Source organism: Panthera pardus, unplaced genomic scaffold (assembly GCF_024362965.1).
Source record: "Panthera pardus isolate Hobbes unplaced genomic scaffold, ASM2436296v1 HiC_scaffold_11, whole genome shotgun sequence".
NCBI classification, from domain to species: domain Eukaryota; kingdom Metazoa; phylum Chordata; class Mammalia; order Carnivora; family Felidae; genus Panthera; species Panthera pardus.
In genome coordinates, this window is record NW_026526666.1 from 105847168 (window position 1) to 105861340 (window position 14173).

The following is a 14173-nucleotide window of genomic DNA, read 5'->3' on the forward strand; positions in this document are numbered from 1 at the left end:
AACATGTGCTGTGCCTAGTTTCCCGGCTGCTGAAGGAGCTCCTCTCACTGCATCGGTCAGGGAAGAGTCAACAGAGTTATGAAAACACAGTAATTTCCTCTGATTGATCTGTAGGTAACCTCATCTTTTGTTAGAGAATGTCAAGGGCATTTTAAAAGAAGATTTATATTTGCTTTTCATTGACCTTAGTATTCTCCTACCCCCTAACTTTTAGTTTTGAAGCTACAGGAAGTTGAAAAAATAGGTGAGTGAATATTCTGTACCTTTTACCAAGTAATCTGTAACTTTTGGGGGGTCCACATTTTCTGTCTCTTGGTGCTTTTTGGTGAATTGTTAGAATGTTGTAGATGTCATGATACTTGATTCCTTACAACTCCAGTCTGGTGTCTCAAGGACAAGGCCATTCTTTTGTGTTTCCACAATAGTATCATTACATGCCAAGCTTTAACATGGATTCAGTGACACCTAACCCAGTACACATGTCAGTTTCTTCAGCGTTCACCCAGATGTCTTCATACCCTTCACCTTCCGGATTTAATCAAATTCATGTGTTGCAGTTTGGTACTCGTGGCTCTACCTAGGCTCACAGCATCTTGAGTGGTCTTCCCACCTTTTTTTTTTTTTTTTTTTTTTTTGCTTGTTACAACATTGACATTTTTGAAGAGTTCAGGCCAATTTCTTGTAATGTCTCACATTCTGGATTTTAATAAATGTTTCCTCGTAATTGGATTCAGGCGTGTTTTTGGCGAAAGTTCTCGGTAGGTGACCAAGACTTCACATTTTATCATATCATGAGATACCTAATGTTAGTTTGTTCCATTCTTGGTAATACTAAGTATCATCCTTTGATTAAGGTGGTATCTATTAGATAATAACGTTTGGTTTTTAAAATTAGGAAATTATCTATGAGTGATACTGTTAGACCTTGTGAATGTCTTCTAACAACACATTTTAGCATCCATTGGTGATCTTTGCACGTGTTACTACTCTCAAGGCCCCAAAATAGTAGTTTCCTAGATCTGTCATTCCTTATACATCATTGCATTCCTTTGTAAAGAAGAGCTCTACCTTTCCTCTTGTTTATTTTTTGAGTATTTGTGTGTGTGTGTGTGTGCGCGCGCGCGCGTGCGCATGTGTGTGCACGCGTGCATGTGTGTGTGTGTTTTCAATGAGATATATTCCATTTTACCCTCAGATCTTCCTAAATTTGGCAAGGGGACTCTTTCACATTATCATTTCACCTTCTTGCTCAGAACATCTCTTTTTGTTTATTTATTTATTTTGAGAGAGAGAGAGAGAGAGAGAGAGAGAGAGAGAGAGAGAATGAATGGTGGGGGGGTAGAGATGGAGAGAGAGAGGATTCCAAGCAGGCTCTGTCAGTGCAGAGCCTCTGTGGGGACAAACCTGTGAACTGTGAGATCATGACCTGAGTCGAAATCAAGATTCGGACACTTAACTGATTGAGCCACCCAGGCATCCCCAGAACATCTTGTACTAGAGAATTATTCAGAAGTGAGAAGTTTACTTTGTTTCTTACAAGCCTTCCCAGTCCCTCATGCAAACTCTTAAGACTGGATGTGTTCTGGAATCCCGCCTTTTTCAGGGTTTAGGAAGAAAAAGTGGTGTATATATCACGGATGCACACTACCTCCAGTAGGGCTTGTAATCAAACACCTTAAAGCCTGTGATAAAACATGACTGCCCACACTTAACAGGGTAAGGACTAATTAATATCCGTGGGTCTGTTCTGCTCTGGTCTGGGGATGTCAGGATTGCAGGTGACCGTACACCCGAATGTTCTTTCTGTCTTAGGGTTATGTTGATATAAAAGAAATCATTCCCGGGAGATGTACCTTTGCTCGATTTGAAATTTTAATGCAGCCAGTAAAGGAATCCTCTAGATATGTCTCAAGAAGATTCAGTTTTTAGCTTTTGAAAAATATGAAAATAACAATACTCGTAAATACTAGTATTTGGTCCTTAAAACCTCGTGATGTATTAGAATATATATGTATAGGAGAGTTTATCATTAAATATTAACATCAATATCAATGTCAAGGCAATATTTAATATTGCTAAGTTAACAACTCTGTAGAGTCAACTGTAGGCTCAGCTGATTTTTTTCCAAGAGGCTTCAAAAGACACATAACCTTTGACATAATAATCCCATCTCTACAGGACACCTGGGTGGCTAAGTGGGTTAAGTGTCCGACTTTGGCTTAGGTCATGATCTCAGGGCCGGCGAGTTTGATCCCCCTCGTCTGGCTCTGCTGACAGCTCAGAGCCTGGAACCTGCTTCAGATTCTTTGTCTCCCCCACTCTTGCATATGATGTCTCTCTCCCTCTCTCTCCCCGCAAAATGAACATTAAAAAATTTTTTTTAAATAATGATAATTCCATCTTTAGAAATCTGCTCTAGGATTTTAACCTTCTTCAGCCAGGGAATCATAATGACCTTGGCTATTGGGTATTTCAGCTAAGTGAGCTATGATGCCCACAGTTGCTGAGAATCGCTGAGCTACCACCCCTCCCCTTTTTCTTCTGTCAAGTGGCCTTTTCTGCAATGGCCCATGTCTTTCCCCCTGACCCCCAGAACAGGAGCTCTTTCCTCCCTGATCCCTGGAATCCTGTCCTGGCCATTCACCTGTGGTGCAGGGTGTCCTGTGTGTGCATTTCTAGGACTTTGTGTGGATCACACAGGCCTGAGTGAAACTAGCCCTTAAGTTTACTTGTATTGGTAGAGCCCCCCCCCCTTACATTATAGGCTAATGTCCCCTGGCCTGGGAGACCCATGTGGGGGCAGCTAGGCTAAGCTGTTTTGATGGCTTGTGTTCTCAGCATCCAGCACACTGTCTTATATCCTAGGTATTAAAATGTATTTGTTGAGTGAACGGATAGATGTTTAGGGAATTTGACCCATAAATCATTTAAAGCCAAGGTACTCAGGTAGACTTCAAAGACTCGTGTTTGAGGTGTAGCCAGAGGCAGCCTGAGACAGTGCTGGAAAGGAGGGTGTATAGTGTGCAGCAGTCTGGTCCTTTTGTGAGGGAATGGTCTGGAAGCTTTGCACCTGACTTGCACAGTAGACCTGTCCACAGGAGACAGAGGGTCACAGAGTAGGGCTCCTGCCTTCTAGCAGAGCTGCCTCCACCAAGGGAAGGGGGTCTCAAAGCAGTGTTGTTGGGTGGGTAAGGAGTTGTTCATTCGAATTATTAAAAATGTTTGACGGGGCACCTGGGTGGCTCAGTCGGTTAAGCGTCCGACTCTTGATTTCGGCTCAGGTCACGATCTCACGGTTTGCGGGATGGAGCCTCGCATTGGGCTCTGCGCTGACAGCTCGGAGTCTGCTGGGGATTCTCTCTCTGCCCCTCCCCTGCTGGTGCTCTGTCTCAAGATAAGTAAATAAACTTTAAAAAGTTTGATTTGTTCATAAGATTGCTGAGACATTTGTATTTACTCTGTTAAATCTATCACTTGAATTTTACATATTTTAAATTTTGATTAGGATTAGCTTTATAAACTGGTAACCTTTTTCTTGAATTTTTGTCTATGTCTTCCTTTATCTTCCTCCAACTTCCGTTATGGATTGCTTTCTAAAAAGATGTGAGAAAACTTCAGCCTGTCCTCATGCCACCCCTTAGTTCCACTTCATAGCAGCAGCCCTCCCTTGTAGCCAGGCTTCGGTGTAACCCGGAAGGCCCTTCTCCGCCTGAGAACCATCGTTCTCCGGTCTGGGCGGGCACTGCCCCCCGCCCCGCTTGTGGGCCCTGGACACCTGCTGGCTGGAAGGGACCCAGCGTTACCAGCTCCTAGGAGTCTCAGGATGTGCATTGCCTCTCCACTTACTTTTGCCTCCAGGAGGCAGAGTAGCATCGTGAGACTTTGGCTTTGGTCTCATTAAATCCCCAGTTTCCTGATTTTCTATAAGAGTGATGCTCCTGGCTTAGGATCACATGGCTGTGTCTGGAACAGTGGTCTTGTCTTCTGCGCCGAATAGTCAGTAAAAGAGCCCCACCTGGGTCTTATTTTTAGCCAGAAACAAATCCAGACAGCTGTACGTGTGAATCCAGGCTGAGGCGGTTTGATTCTGGTGTCCACACCCTTTCTCCCACCGTGACTGTGCCCATAGGAAGTGCAGGCTGGGGAAATACTTATGGGGGCGTGGCTCCCCGTTTTCTTCTTCCAAAGAAAAGGAATAGGGAGTTTGCTTTCATGCCTTGAGCCACGGCAGTCTAGGTGTTTGAATCAGAGCAAACTGTGATACATTTTTCCATTTTAATTTTTTCCTTCTTGTCTCTTGATGTGGAAAGTACCTCAAAGGATTTGTACTTGGAGACTGGGATTAATTGTGACAACCAGTCTGAAGGTGGAGCTCTCACCTGAGCCCATATTCTCCCCAGGGACACCTAGTGGCGTCCCGGGTTAGTTTTGGTTGTCACACTGGGGAAGGAGGTGCTGTTGAATATCCCACAGTGGGCAGTACAGCCCCCTCCCGTGAGAATGACCCAATCTAACCAGTCCTGCCGGAATTTGCCACTGCCTGCTTACAGACTCGGTAGTTCACTGACACGTTCACTGACACAGCGGGTGTGCCCTCCCGAGAGCTCCCCTCTTTGGGTTTGTGAAGGCCAGTTGGCCACCAGTTCACTGATTTTCTTCAGCTTCCTCTTCCACCTCCACACCTACTGGTTTGGTTGTTCTTTTAAGTACCTTTAATGGCACATTCCCCCCCCCCCTTTTTTTAATAAAATTTGTGATACGTTAAGGGAACCAGTTTAACGTGAACGATTTAGTGGCATTTAGCACACTTCCTGTGTTGTGCAGCCATCACGTCTATCTAGTTCCAGAACATTTTCATCTTCCCGAAGGGAGCCCTGTATCTTTTGAGCAGTATTCATTCGCACATCCACGTACACAGAGGGCGCCCCTCGCAACCACTGCATTCTGTCTGTGTGGGTCTGTCTCTTTCCTAGAAGCAGAATATTTTCTGTTTCACGTAAATGGAAGCATATACTTTGTGATCATTTGTGTGTGGTTTCTCCACACAGCATAATGCTTTTCTGGACCGTCCACACTGTAGCACGTGTCAGTGCTGCGCTCTTCTTCGTGGCTGGAGAACATTCCATTGTTGGCTGTGCCACATTTTGTTTATCCACTTATTCGTGGACGGACATTTGGGCTGTTAGCACCTTTGACCGTTGTGAATGGTGCTGCAGTGAAGTGTGTGGACATGCATTGAGCACCTGTTTTCGGTTGTTGGGGCTACATGCCTAGGAGCAGCCGAGCTGCATCACATGGCGAACCTGTGTTTAACCTTTTGAGGAAACTCCGTACGGTTTTCTTTCCACACTTAACTTTTATTGACAGGAAAGCTTGTGCTTATTACAACTTATGCAATGTAATTCCCAAATAAAAGTATTTTGTGAAGTGAGTGTTTTAGAATTCACAGTTCAACTGGGGGACATTTCATTTTGTTACTGCCTCTCCTGACCTCCAGACTAGATGTGTGCCCGGGCGTTTGTAGCTGCACAAGGTAGTGAGTCCGTCAACAGGCAGGTAGGTGGTAATCTGTGAATCATCCAGAATTGGTCTTTTCACATGATTTGGAGAGATCACAAAAGCCTATTTAAATGTTTTCAAATTTAGTTTCTGAGAAAGAACAAGCAGAGATTTCAGAAGAAGTCTAGAATTAAGTGTACTTCGGTTCTGGCTGCAGTACAGAGAGAGGAAGAGAGTCGGGGATTCTTCCAGATGCCAGAGCTGGGGCTCTGGATGGCCCTGCTGCCGCAGGAGTGGTGCGGAGCTGGCGGGTTGCACACACACCCCTGTGGAGCAGTCACACTTGGAAGCAGTCGTGCCTTCTTTGAGATGCAGATGAGGTCCTTTACATGTCAAATGGCCAAGTCTGGGTGACCGGACTTTAGAAGCTTCTTGAATTGCAGTGATTGTTCTTACCATAATGTTATTTTTCTAGTAACTGGATTCTAAGTAGGTCTTCCCCGTGTATTGTTCAGTTGGATTCAGAGTATTTTCCATGAGGCATTTCTAAGTTTTTTTTTTTTTTTTTTTTTTTTTTAAAGAAATTGAGGGACACCTGGGTGGCTCAGTCGGTTAAGCGTCTGACTTAGGCTCAGGTCATGATCTTGGGGTTCGTGATGTCGAGCCCTGCGTTGGGCTCTGTGCTGACTGCTCAGAGCCTGGAGCCTGCTTCGGATTCTGTGTCTCCTTCTCTTTCTGCCCCTCCCCCACTCATGCTCTGTCTCTCCTTCTCAAAAATAAATAACATTGGGGCGCCTGGGTGGCGCAGTCGGTTAAGCGTCCGACTTCAGCCAGGTCACGATCTCGCGGACCGTGAGTTCGAGCCCCGCGTCAGGCTCTGGGCTGATGGCTCGGAGCCTGGAGCCTGTTTCCGATTCTGTGTCTCCCTCTCTCTCTGCCCCTCCCCCGTTCATGCTCTGTCTCTCTCTGTCCCAAAAATAAATAAAAAACGTTGAAAAAAAAAATTAAAAAAAAAAAAAATAACATTAAAACATTTTTTTAAAAAAGATAATGAGATCGAGGGCACCTGGGTGGCTCCGTCAGTTGAGCGTCTGACTCTTGATTTTGGCTCAGGTCATATCTCAGGGTCTTGGGAATGAGCCCCTCATTGGGTTCCACGCCGAATGTGAAGCCTGCTTGGGATTCTCTCCTCCCTCCTTCTGCCCCTCTCCCCTGCTCCCGCTTCCTCCCCTTCTCTCTCTCTCTCTCTCTCAAAAAAAGAAGAAAGAAAGAGAAAGAAATTGAGATCAGAGTTCTTTTGCACATTGGAAAGCCAAATACTAAATTAGTGTAGAGTACCAAGTGAAACAGTTTGGGGCAAGAAATGGCGATGGAGAAGGGAGGGATTTATATGCTCCTTCAAATGTATGCAATGTTATTCCTCTCAACCTGAACGCAGTGCATATATAGCCTTTTCTTTGTCTGTTGCAGACAATTTTTCATGCGTTGGAGACCAGACCAGAAGCACTTCTGAATTAAGGTAATGTTGAAGTAATTGATCCTTGTCAGTTTTTAAAGCACGATGTTTAAATTTTTTCAGGGTTTCTTATTTTAATAATTTAATTTTTGTATAGTTTTGCCCACCTCTTTTTAAGCCCATAGTTGGTTTTCAGAACAAACTGTTCCTGAGAAACATGTTGCTTTGAAAGGCTCCATCCAGTGTTCAGAAGGAAGAGTTAAGGCCCCAGAGATGGTCGTTCACATTCTGGACAAGAGCAAGAGCAGAACCTCTCCAGCTTTTTTAACTAGAAAGCAAGAGGGCCCTTTTTCCAAATCAAATGTTAGTTAAAATACCAGCAGATGGTACAGATAGAGGTGAAGCCACACGATTCAGAGAAAAAATCCCCGTAAGTGTGTACGCAGTGAGAGTGTCACAGAGTCAGGGGTCAGTGAATCTGGTTGAGGGTACAGAGTTCCTTGTGAAATTCTTGCAACTCAGGATAAGTTAAGAGAATTTAAATTAAAAAGCAGAGCTAAATTGAATGAATTCGTTGCTTGAACGATTGGTTGTCCCTGTGCAGAGGGTTAACTTGACACCATAGACAAAAACTAAGTCAGAGTGAATCATAGGCTCTAAATATTGGCCCTAAAAAGAGGACATAGAAGGTTGTGAAGACTTTGGGTTTGGCACAGGTTTGTTAATTAGGACATCAAAGTTAACAGTCCATAAAAGAGAACATTTATAAGTTAGACTTCGTCAATATTAAAAGCTTCTGCTCCTTCCAAGACACTGTTAAGAGAAGGAAAAGACCAGCCACAGGCTGGCAGAAAGTGTTAGCGTGTGACATGCCTTAGATGACAAGTAAAGAGCTCTCAACATTCAGTATGAAGGACGCAAGTGATTTGAACGGACGCTCCACCAAAGAGCATGTAGAGACAGCAGATAAGCATTTGAAAAGATGGCCAAAATCATTAGTTATCAGGGGATGGAAATTAGATCTGTAAGGAGACACCACTGTCCTACTAGACGGACCAACAGGTGATCCCACCAAGTGCCGAGAAGCGCGTGCGGGAGCAGGGCTTGTGGGCGCTGCCGGTGGGAGAGGAAATGGTGCCAGCACTTTGAAAACAGTTTGGCAGTTTCCTGGTGTTAAGCATATGCCTACCGTGTATGCTCCACCCCTCGGTGTGCACCCGAGACCAGTGAAAGCAGGTGTGCACATAAAGACTTGTACGGGCAGCAACACGGGTGAGTCTCGACAGTGCCGAGTGAGTGGAGCCAGACCACGAGAAAGTACATACTCTGTGACTCCATGGGTATACGCTCCTGGAAGTGTAGTTATGCTGCTGATGTGTCGTGACGGAAAGCAGATGAGTGGTCGCTTGGGGTGGGGCAGCATCCCAGCGGGGCACAGGGGGACGCCTGCACGTGGTGGAGGTGTTCGTTATGTGAGCTGCGTTGTGCGTGTGTCAGATGTCAAGTTGTGCATATGTGTCGTGTGACCTACACTTCAGTGAAGATCAATTATGTTTTAAATACTAAATGAACAGTTAGAAAGCGGTGTGAGCAGGTCTGACCTCTACCTGGTGAACCCTTGTGTTTCACGGTTGCCACTGTTGATGTGTTCTTGGTTTCTGCAATGGGGCCTACTCTACTGACTCTGGGTAGGAAGTCTGGTGGGTGAAGGAGGAGGTAATTTTCTGTCTCTTAAATCATTTCAGGCTAAAAAATCTTACTACTACTTTTACAAGTTCAATTTAGTGAGTGTTTACAATAGTTCAGTCAGGTTTTAAGGGCCTTGTGTGGGTTCTCATGGGCTCCTCATAGCAAGTGAGGTGTGGATACCATTACTGTCTCCATTTTTGGACCAAAAAGCAGAGTCAGAGAGAGGTTAGGAGCTTAGTGGAGGCTACCTGGTGATGAGAGGGTCAGAATGGGACCCTGGGTGAGTAAGCCCGAAGCACGTGGCCACCACACTGCCTCCAGCTGGCGGTCCTGCTCAGGTGGGCTGGATGTGCACACGAGGCCAATAAAAACTGTTTCTGCCGGGAAACCCAGGGGTGTCCCTCATAGTTTGCAGGGAGTGTAAATGGCACAGCAGGGAACTTGGGAGTGAGAGCCCCTCACGGGTGCTTGAGGTCATGAAGTTGTTCCCTCCATGGTGCGTGTGATTGATTTCCAGCTCCCACCACCTTCCCTGCTAGACCTTCCTTCTGGATGTGTGCCATTTGTTTCTTAGACCACGTTAATCACGTATGAGTTCTGGCTCTGAAATAAAGGTGGGACTTCCTGTTTGGCCTCAACAGGTTTGCAGGGGCTGGGTTTATTGAATAGTTGTTTTTGGTTTTTTTAATGTTTATTTATTTATTTATTAAAAAAAATTTTTTTTTTTTTTAACGTTTATTTATTTTTGAGACAGAGAGAGACAGAGCATGAACAGGGGAGGAGCAGACAGAGAGGGAGACACAGAATCTGAAACAGGCTCCAGGCTCTGAGCTGTCAGCACAGAGCCCGTCGCGGGGCTCGAACCCACGGACCGTGAGATCATGACCTGAGCCGAAGTCGGACACTTAACCGACCGAGCCACCCGGGCGCCCCAATGTTTATTTATTTTTGAGAGAGACACAGAGTGCAAGCAGGGGAGGGGCAGAGAGAGAGGGAGACACAGAATCCGAAGCAGGCTTCAGGCTCTGAGCTGTCAGCACAGAGCCTGACGCGAGGCTGGAATGCAGGGACTGTGAGATCATGACCTGAGCCGAAGATACTTAACTGACTGGGCCACCCAGGCGCCCCTATTGAACAATTTTTGATCACATAGTATGTGCTAGGTTCTGTGCTCGACACTGGAAGCAAAAAAGATGACCTAGGCTAACAAGACGAGATGCGGAGGGAGAGCATGATGGCACAGGTGGGTTCCACCAGACATAAGATTCAGGAGAGAGGCTCACTGGCCATTTCCTGTGACTCCAGACGGAGAGGTGCCCTCAGTGAGGGTAACTCATACCTGCTCTCCAGCACTGGCTCATCCTGGTCTTTCCATGACGTTGCCTGAGCTGCCATCCCCGAAGTACTTTACGGTCCCCACCACAGTCCCCACTGTTCCTCTGATTGCTGTCATCTGCTGGGTGGGTGACTGGTTTGTCAGGGGACGAAAGGGAAGTGATGTGGGGACAGGAGGCAGGGTGGTAGGGACGGATGGGGACCACGCCTCTCTCTGTTTCTGATTGGGAGGACTAGGATTGGCTTTATGCAGGGAAAGCCTGGTTCCTGCTCTTCTAGCAACATGATAAAGTGAATTCCACCCCGCACCCCCCATTGAGTCTCTTCCTTGTGAACGAAGACGTGAGGATGGACTCGGAGCTGTGCCGGCCACTGTGGCAGTCGTACCGTCGGGCGCCGTGAGTGAGGCTGGTCCAGATCGGAACGTAAACCACGCATTGGATTGGAGAAGCTTAGCGTGACGCGCAGATGTAGAACATCCATTTATAATTTTCTCTGTTGATTACGTATTGAGATAGCATTTTTGATATATTGGGTTAAATCAATACATTATTAAAATTAATGGTAACCTGTTTCTTTTTACTTTTTCCCTACGTGTGCCAGAAAACAGAAACTTCTGAAAGTGGTTCACGTTGCGTCTCTGTTAGACAGCAAGCCAATTGGACCAGAGACGTAGGAGCCTGTGAGCGGGGGGCTGGAGGGGATGGGGGACCCAGAAACTCTTACTCCTGATGAGTGGCTTCTCCTGACCTAGCTGGAAAGCAATTTTAAGATGCTTCCTCTAGAAATGGAGAAACCAAGGTCTCTTCCCGCCGATGCAGCACTTGCAACAGGAAGGAGAAAGGTCTCTGTGCTTCCCGGGTCAGAAGGCGGCCTGACGTGTTAACTTCTGTTGCATCATTGTCTGCTTGCCCTGGCGGAGTGATACGTGGGTGCAGGTGACCGAGAAGTGAAACGTCTTTTTATGGTCCCGCGACCGTACCCAGCCAGTCACAGATTGCTTATAGTGCCTGGCATGGTTACCTGAATCCGAATTGTGGTCTTGCCATTTGTGACTCCCTCTATTTCTCTTGTTTCCCGTGTGGACAGTTGGTAGGACCTCTTCCCGAGATTGTGAGGACACAGCATGTGCTCCTGAGTCACAGCTGTGACCTGGGAGTAGATCATCAATCCCTTTTTACTTCTGAAGTGGTTAGGAATCCAAGCGGTAAAATCCTGGAGACCTAGGTCCGCGGAAGGACGTTTGACTGTCACTCTTTTAGACTCTGGTGCCGGAAGACAGGGAGTTTGTCTTTTCAGCACAGTGTCCTCTGTCCATGGCAGATGCTGAATAAACAGATGTGAGTGAAGGAATAAGGTGTGTGTAGAGTGAGGCCAGGAGTGCTGCTGACTCAAGAATTCTAGTTTTCTGCTCTCCAGCTGGACATCACACCCGATCAGAGTGAGCAGGCTGCACCTGTTCCCATTGCAGCCGAAACGATCTGCTGTCGAAGAAGCAGAGCCGTCTGGTAGAAGTCAAGACACATTCAGAAGAAAGTAGTGTTGCCAGTGTGAGTCGTGCTTCTGGTTTCTGCAACTTTATGGGGAGATGCAAAGCTACAGACTGTCTGAATCTACAATCTGCTGTGAGAAGACAGCTTAGGACGGTTCTGCTCACCAAGCATAAGACACCAGCTCCCTGGGGTATCGGTCAGACTGTCTTTCACCGCTGTCACCCAGAATGTGGTTCTGCATCCTAGTCGTATGTGCTTCCGCTCCCATGGCCTGCGTTTCAAATCATGGACACCCGTTCGCCACTGCCCTCAGGTGGGAGGGAAGAATCCGATGGCCTCTGAAGGAAGCATAAGGGCAAGCTGGGCACAGGTGGAGAGAGTGCCCACAGACCAGCTCGCACGCACACGCGTCTGACTCTGGAAGAGGCTCTGGAGGAAGAGCTGCCACCAGATGAGGGGCATCTGGTGAGGAGCGGCGGAGAAGAAGGGCACCCCTCGTCCTGGTCAGAGACAAGCCGCCGTCAGCGTGTCTTCGTTCCTTCGGCTTCCTGGACTCCGGGGGCAAGTGCCGCGTGAGACACCGAGGCTGGAACTGGGCGCGGGCGGTCTCCGCTTCTCTGAGGCCCCTTCCAACAAGAGGCAGCGCCACAGAGGAGGGGCTGGGCTCAGCTCCCTGGGGCTCTGTCAAGTGCTGTAAGGTCCCCAGGGGTGTCTTCCAGGTTCGGTTTGGTGCTCTGTCGGCTAGAAATATGAGGTGGGCTAAGTTTCAAGTTCTTGTCTAGTTCAAGAATTTTCCTAAACAGGCACAAAATAGTACGCATAGTTTAAATAAGTCTGAATTTAAAATTACTTAGTATAGGGGCGCCTGGGGACCTCAGTCGATTGAGCCTCTGACTTCCGCTCAGGTCATGATTTCACAGTTTGTGAGTTCAAGCCCTGCGTGGGGCTTTGTGCTGACAGCTCAGAGCCTGCAACCTGCTTCGGATTTTGTGTCTCTGTCTCTCTCTGCCCCTCCGTCACTCACACTTTGTGTGTGTGTGTGTGTGTGTGTGTGTGTGTGTGTGTGTGTGTGTGTGTCTCTCAAAAATAAATAAACATTAAAACTTTTTTTAAATTAAATTATTTAGTATAGATAGCAGAAATGCCTTCTCCCCCGGCCTCTTTGGTCTCGGCTACAGAAGCGAGGTGGTGAAGGGGACGCTGTCATTTGGGAAGTGTAACAATCAGATGCCCAGGCTGTGCCACCACCTTCAGAAGTCAACCTGTGGCAAACGCGGCTACCCTGCCAAGCAGAAGGGAACTTGCACCGGAGCGTCAAGGCTGAAAGATACAACACCCATCAGGACCAGGTGAATGAGGCACCTAGAAACGGGGTGCTGCAGATCCAGGTCTGGATCCCGGGAGGGGCAGCACCTCGACCCACAAGGGCAGCTGTCTCAGCCCCTGGTTCCTCTTAAGGATTTCGAGGAGACGTCGCACGATAAGTGTTCTCGCTTAAAAAGAAATGATTTAGTGCAATCACAGGATACAGTTGACCCTCAAGTGACATGGGGGTTAGGGGCGCCAACCTTGCCCCACCTCGGGCAGTTGAAAATCCTCATAATAGCTTTTAACTTCCCAAACACTTCACTATGAAGAGACTGCTGTTGCCCAGAAGCTTAGAATAAGTCTGTTGGCATGTATTTTATACATATGTCATATGCTGTATTCTTAGGATAAAATAAATAAAAGAGAACATCAGTAAGAAAATCACAAGGAAGAGAAAATAGACTTATGGTACTGTACTGTATTTATCAAAACCGATCCATGTGCAAGTAGACCCGTGCAGTTCAAACCCCTGTTGTTCAAGGGTCAACTATATTTGAAATTAAAAAAAAATTTTTTTTTAATGTTTATTTATTTTTGAGAGACAGAGAAAGAGCATGAGTGAGGGAGGGGTAGAGAGAGGGAGACACAGAATCCAAAGTAGGCTCTAGGCTCTGAGTTGTCAGCAGAGCCCGATGCGGGGCTCGAACCCGCGAGCCGTGAGATCGGGACCTGAGCTGAAGTCGGACACTTAACTAACTGAGCCACCCAGGCGCCCCTGAAATGTTTTAAAGAAGTTTTCAGTGACATACATCTTATCAGATTTAATTTTAATATGTTCTGAAGTATAAATTGTTTAGAGTAAAAATTTATTTTATTTTTTTATATATTTTTTCATGTTTATTTTGAGAGAGCGTGTGCATGCAAGAGCAGGGGAGGAACAGAGAGAGAGGAGAGAGAGAGTACCAAGCAGGCTCTGAGCTTTCTGCGCAGAGCCTGACGCGGGGCTCGAATCCGTGATCCGTGAGATCATGACCTAAGCCAAGATCAAGAGCTGGATGCCCAACCGACTGAGTCCCCCAGGGACCCCTCTGGTAATTTTTAAATGTGGCACTGCACGGCGGCCTGGAAGTAACTTCTGCGTGGAGGTAGAAATAGTGCCTTCTGAGGAAGGGGTTTAAGTCAATAAATAACCCTTGGAATCTGTAATTGTTGATCTGGCTGCTTTCTCAATCAGGCACGTCTCCGTGTAGGGGAATAGGGAGGTTTACAAAAGTGATTATTATTATTTTTTTATGTTTATTTATTTTTGAGAGAGAGAGACAGAGTGTGAGCAGGGGAGGGGCAGAGAGAGAGAGAGGGAGACACAGAATCTGAAGCAGGCTCCAGGCTCTGA

General features: G+C 46.7%; 1 protein-coding gene across 2 annotated transcripts in view; it reads left to right on the forward strand.

Annotated features, from left to right (window-relative positions):
• Positions 1-14173, forward strand: part of GNB1 (G protein subunit beta 1) — an 87793-nt gene that overhangs the window by 33805 nt on the left and 39815 nt on the right. The window contains exon 2 of one of the 2 annotated variants that reach the window (XM_019461111.2): positions 6970-7018. The exons of the other annotated variant lie outside the window; for it this stretch is intronic. The gene's annotated coding sequence lies outside the window, so the exon portion shown is untranslated. The remainder of the gene's footprint in view (positions 1-6969; positions 7019-14173) is intronic. 2 annotated transcript variants of the gene reach the window in all.